Source organism: Lottia gigantea, assembly GCF_000327385.1.
Source record: "Lottia gigantea unplaced genomic scaffold LOTGIsca_113, whole genome shotgun sequence".
NCBI lineage: Eukaryota > Metazoa > Mollusca > Gastropoda > Lottiidae > Lottia > Lottia gigantea.
This window is the reverse complement of record NW_008707077.1, coordinates 729982-735477: the sequence shown is the minus strand read 5'-3', so window position 1 is coordinate 735477 and position 5496 is coordinate 729982.

The window sequence follows — 5496 nt, the reverse complement described above, 5'->3', positions numbered from 1 at the left end:
TAATTCGACAACTGCTTAATCTTGCAAATGATTCTTTTGAAGATCTTTCAAGTGCCCAAAGAGTAGTGAAAAGTAACTAACTATAGTACTGTGTCTGATCTACCCTAATCTACCAGTCTATTTAATACCTTTTGTGTGCCAGTCGTGCACTAAATAAAGTGATGTCCAATCTGCCAGTGATGCTGATACAAACAGATGAATATTCTGGATACACTAACTTGGTTATTAGTTAAGTGTGAAAAAGGATACGACGCAAAGTCAGTTTTCTGAGAGTCAATCAGAGGCACACGGAAGAAATGCAAAAATAACCAGTTAACTCAGGATTGAATTACTGATTAATAGAGATCATCAGCGTGCGGAAGTGTGACACCATGTTATCAACTTTTTAGAAAGATGCATGACAAAATTCTAAAGGATATTGTGAACCGTAAATATTAACATTTTGGTGAATACTAATGAACCATTTCAAAACACCATATTTCTGTTAACCTGAAATCATCAGCTCATCAGCTCACCTTATTATTCAAATACAAAATCTCTGTATTCAGTTGTTTCATTTAGTTTTGCCGGGAATTCTCTTTAACAAATTATTTGTAGAAAACAAAAGGAGTTTTTTTAACAAAATAAGTGTAAAAAAAGATTGATTGAAACGCGTTTCGAAAGACGTATCCTTAGCGGAAGTTTGTGGATAATTAAAGTTAACGAAACTGTACTTGATGATACGAAATATTATATGGGATTTGCATGTAAATGAAAATAATGAATACACCTATCTAAAAAAAAATATTAAACGCATCCAGGAAGCGAAACATATTAATTAAGTTATTGAACATGTATCAATAAATTATTATATATTCAACCTGTCGAACACGTTTCGGGCCCTGGATCGATTCTTCCACAAAAGACTGTATCATGAAAAAGGTTTGACGTTTGCGTTAGTACGACTGAACCTATTCATGTGATCAAGGCTGTAGCATAATGGAGGCAAAGAGATGGACGTAGTAGATGGAAGATGTCTTCAAAGAAATAGACTTGCATTAGTTGAAAGTTAAATTCTAAACTAACGAGTATTGAACTTAAGGTACCGTACTTTATAAAGATCACTTCCAATATATTTGAGAAACCGAATAGACTCTATTTTTGTTTTACCTCTTCTATCCAAAAGGATTGATCCATCTCCTCTATTTATCGAAAATTATAATCATACTACTTTCGACACATTAGAACATAATTGCTTTAAATTTTAATTTGGCCTTTATTGCACAATAGTATCTGTGTTCGTTCTACAAATGGTCAACGATAAATTACGAGGGTTGATCAAGACAGGTGTTATCGTATTTAAACATGTTGTAATATCAGTCAATGACAGTGATGATAATAATGTACCGGTAGGTGATAAGACACCAGAAGTTTTCACGACTTGAAAATTAGTACTATCTATAACTGTAATGTACTAACATTTCTCTAACTCATACCAGATATTCCTGCAACCTAATCAAAATACCGGTTATTCCTTATTAAAATACTGCATACGTAGTTCTTATTGTTCGATCGAACTGTCCAATCTCACCACAGTCTACCAATTACAAACAAAATGTTATGAGTTCAGGGGAGGTAACAATTCTCAATAAACGGCACAGAAGATAACAAAAACTATTGTTAAGTTCACATTAAGGGAGGTAATCCTAACCCAAAAATGTGTTTTACTCCAACACTGTGACCCATTTCAAATATACCAGTTCAATAATTATAAATATCAAGAACAGAAGGCCTAAATAAAATTCAATCAGCCAAACTTTTGACCTTAAATCAAATCTTAGGTCTTAGAAACTTCGATATACAATTCAAATCGTGTTTTCATCGGTGGTACTAGTAAATAAAATATACGATAATTATTTTGAAGACTAACATATTCTATTACATAACAATGGTTAAACAGCTTAAAAATATAAATACCCATACTAAGAAATGTGTAGCGGAAATATCTTAGCTATTCGTATTAATCCATGAACACGTCATTATCTTATGTGGACGATAAAACAATAATATTTTGTTTCATAACTTAAAATCTAAAAGGGATCAACGGATTTTATTTTGTGATAATATCAATTTGAACTTTTCAAGGACATTTATTGACCTTACTCTATGTTTTGGTAAACACTTTTTAGAAAAATGTAGAGGAAGAAACGATGACAATTCTAATAGAATAATCCCTGAAAACGTATTTTCATTGTGGGTCTGAATGTCACATGTATAGGATAATAAGTTCTCTGACTAGATATACCTCCTATACTTTCCGTAAAATTATCTTAATCGTAGCCTATATTTGGTATTGGAGTAAAATTTAAACGAAGTTCATTAAAATCCGTACAAGCAAGGCAATTCGTCCAGAATCTCGGCCAAAGATGGCAAAATCGGAAGTAAAATTGTATAGTAGTTGACTTCTCCAAAGAGTGCCATCAGGTGTTTCGAAAAGGTCTGCTTCGTGCGCGACACCCCCAGTGAACCTCACTGATTTTAAATCTCTGGTTATTGTATTCTATACTTCGCTGATTTTAAATCTCTGTGTTCATCTTCAGTACTTCACGGACTCTTAATCTCTATTGATTCTAATGGTGTACTTTATTCATTCTTTATCTCTGGTGCAAATCTTTAGGATTTCACTGATTCTAAATCTCTAGTGTTCATCTTCAGCACTTCACTGATTCTAAATCTCCGATCTTCAGTAATTCAATAATTCTTAATCTTTGATGCCTTTCTTTAGTACTTCAAAAATTCTTTATCTGCTCTTTTTCAGTAATACACTGATTCTAATGGTGTTCATCTCCAATAACTGATTCTAAAGCTTTGGTGCTTATCTTGAAACTCCACGGATTCTTTAATTTTGAGGCTCACCTGTAGTACTGATACTTCAATAATCCGATGCTTAATATTACAGTATTTCACTGATTCTAAATCTCTGATCATCTTCACCGATTTTAGATGTTGTATGCCGTCAATTCTTCACTGATTCTATTTCTCTTGTGTTCATCATCAGTACGTCACTCATTCTAAACCTCTGATCATCTTCACCGATTTTAGATGTTGTATGCCGTCAATTCTTCACTGATTCTATTTCTCTTGTGTTCATTTTCAGTACGTCACTCATTCTAAATCTCTGGTGCTAATTTTCAGTATACGTCACTGATTATAAATCATCTTCAGTTGTAGTTCTCTGATTTTGAATCTCTGTTGCTCACCTACATTAGGCTACGTTACTGATTCTAAATCTCTGATGCCCATCACCTGAACATTTTGCCATATTCTTGTCTTTTTGATTAATTGAATTGTCTTGCTTTTACGGATTTTTAATGATAGGCCTATCCCATCTTTAGTACTGACTTACGGTCGTAGTTTTGCAAAATTGTTTGCAGTTGACGATGAATTTGATATACCTGCAGATTGGGGTTTTGAGGTTGATAATTTACAAGACAATCAGCTTGACTGCAAAAGAATGTGATCCAAGTGAAACTCTTGTTTTATCGACGCATATTCCATAGGAATTGCCAGCTGTATTGTATGCGTTGCAAATGTGACTTTTTCACATATTAAACTCTGGGTTGATTTCAAAATGTTATTAAAGGAAACGTTGAAGTGCTCAAACTAGTATTTGCTTGCAAATTGGCTCTTCCAAGATCACCGTGTTCAAACCACACCCCCATTTGTCATACTTCCTCGGGAAAGACATAATGTCATAACTCGTATTCGTGAAACGATGATCCAAGGTAATCGTACACAGAAGAATACGCCATCTGCTCACAAAAACAAGGCAAGCAAGACAAATCCATCGACCTGTATCTCATTATAATTTGTAATATCCTATGATTAATTTTGTCCAATTGTCAATGGTGGACTTATTCGCTTGACCAAACAATGACCGTTGTTTACATTTATAGGAAAACATTAATTTGTAGTTTAAATGACAAAAAACAATCCACGTTGATCAACAAAATAATAAGTAACTATTAAGTACACAAATTGGAATAAAGATTCCGGAAATCACCAGGATACACAGAATTAACTGAAATTATCATTTTACCACAGATTTATCAAATATATGATTAACAAGTAAATGAATAATCCAACCACTTTACTCACCCACGCTTACATAGGTGTTGGCGATACTTCCAACAAAATAGTCCGCAAAGTTATTAAAGAAAAATTTCCGTTTAGCATAAAAGTATTATCTTTCCTTTGAAACCGGACAATCTGTAAAGTATCGAAAATGAACAGCAGAGATTTAAAATCATAGAGGTTGCGCACCAGAAATTTAGCAACAGTATAGTGTGAAAGATAGGCATCAGAGATTTCGAGTCAATACCAGAGATTTCGAGTCAGTGAAACCCAAAAATAAACATCAGGCATTTATTATCAGTCAAGTACTAAAGATGAACATCAGAGTTAAAGAAACATTAAACAGATTAATATTTCTGGTTTCTGAATCCATAGTTTATATGTATGTAAATTCCTAATTTATGAATACATAATTTAAAAACGAACTGAAAATGAGTACTATAGAGATTTAAAATCAGAGAAGTATTGAAGATGAGCACACGAGATTTAGAATCAGTGAATTACTGAATATTTTTGATATCTTAATTTTTAAGATTTAAAATCAGCGAAGTAGAGAAGATTAGAATCAGATATGTAAAGTTTGTGAAGTACTCAAGATTAGCATCAGAGATTTAAAAGCAGAGAAGTACAGACGATTAGCATCAGAGATTTAAAAGCAGAGAAGTACAGACGATTAGCATCAGAGATTTAAAAGCAGAGAAGTACAGACGATTAGCATCAGAGATTTAAAAGTAGAGAAGTACAGACGATTAGCATCAGAGGTTTAAAATCAGAGATGAAAATTAGCATCAGAGATTTAAAATCAGAGAAGTACAGAAAATTAGCATCAGAGATTTAAAATTAGAGAAGTACAGAAAATTAGCATTAGAGAATTAAAATCAGAGAAGTACAGAAAATTAGCATCAGAGATTTAAATTCAAAGAAGAACAGAAAATTAGCATCAGAGATTTAAAATCAGAGAAGTACAGAAAATTAGTACAGAGATTTAAAATCAGTGAAGTACTGAAGCACTAGAGCATCATTGGAACACTGAAAGTTATAGCATCAGAGTTTTAGAATCAGTGAAGTACTGAAGCTGATTATCAGAGATTAAGACTCTTTGGGGGACTAGATATTTAGAATGGAGAATTACGGGGATAATTTAGAGATGAGATTTGAGCTCACAAGTTATTGCCCCACCAAACGTAACATCTAATAATATGTTATAAAAACGTTATTAGATATACATTTTTATTTTCAATGTTGATTTGTTTGGACATTTATTACTTGGTTGAATCAATATTTTATTGGTAATAAAAGGTAATAATCAAAACAAGATTATAAAAATGTATATAAAGACCATTTCCTCCTCCAAAAATATTTGTGGGCAATTTGGAAGTGAAA